Here is a 975-nt window from a genome sequence, read left to right as displayed (position 1 = left end):
GGCCAGTAGCTGGTGGGCGGGGACAGGGGTGGGACGGCTACCCGGAGGGCGGGGCCTTGGGGTGGAGCGGGGCAAGGGCCTGTGCTGGAGCAAGGGGTGCGGGGGCCAGGCGGCCTCAAGGGCTGTCCTGGCAACGCGACCCCCTGGCTCGGAGGAGGGGGCTCGCCTAGTGCTCTACACCCCAGGCCTGGCCCTAGGGTTCCAGAGCATCTTCCCCAGCACCATACAGGAGCCCCGTGATCAGCCTTTCACAGAATGGGTTCAGGCGGGAGGCTGGTGCCTGCCTGCCAGGCCAGAGGGGCGCGGAGGGCATTCAGCGGCTGAGCTGTGCAGGACAGCTCTGTGGACTCTGACCTTCCGGGTCTGGTCAGGGGTTTGGGGGGCGTGGAGGTCAAACAACTGGCCCCAGGAGCCGGGTCCCCTCCCGGGTCTGGCTGGACCAGACCCCCTGGGGAGATTGGGCGAGGCCAGCCTGGCACCCCCAGACCTCCCTCTGGGAGAGCCCCGACTGGGCCTATCTACTCCCCAGCTCCGGCCTTCCGGGGGCCTCCTGGGAGCTCGGGGCTGGAGCCCGGGAACCCCGTCCAGCCATCCCACCCTCCTTCCCTGCGGCTCCCAAGAGCGCTGCTGTCCAAGGAAGGCCCCAGGACCCCAAGGTGGTGGCTGTGGGGTCTGGGCCTCTGCCCCGTGGGGCCTGCCCCCGACTGCGTCTGGGTGGAGTCCGGCAGTTGCTGGCCTGCAGCGCCAGCAACTTCCTCCATGCAGAGGGCCCTAGTCGGCCCCACCCCACTATAAGGGCTGGGGGAGGTGGCCCATGTCCAGGGCCGGTGCCCGGCATCGGGTCCCGGCAAGGGACAGCTGGGGCCAGGCTGTCCTCCCGGGCCTGGGTTTCACGCAAGTTCTCCAGTGGGTTCCCCCCAACCAGCGGCCTTGGCAGACTGTGTGACCTGGATGGACACTGGGAAGACCAGCTGC

General features: G+C 69.7%; 1 protein-coding gene across 1 annotated transcript in view; it reads right to left on the bottom strand.

Annotated features, from left to right (window-relative positions):
* The window catches only part of LOC101633682 (janus kinase and microtubule-interacting protein 3-like), a 16,322-nt gene that overhangs the window by 14,994 nt on the left and 353 nt on the right, over window positions 1–975 (bottom strand). The gene's annotated exons all lie outside the window — the stretch shown is intronic.

Source organism: Condylura cristata, unplaced genomic scaffold, assembly GCF_000260355.1.
Source record: "Condylura cristata isolate star-nosed mole 26May11 unplaced genomic scaffold, ConCri1.0 scaffold00074, whole genome shotgun sequence".
NCBI lineage: Eukaryota > Metazoa > Chordata > Mammalia > Eulipotyphla > Talpidae > Condylura > Condylura cristata.
This window is presented reverse-complemented; position numbering and strand designations above follow the sequence as displayed.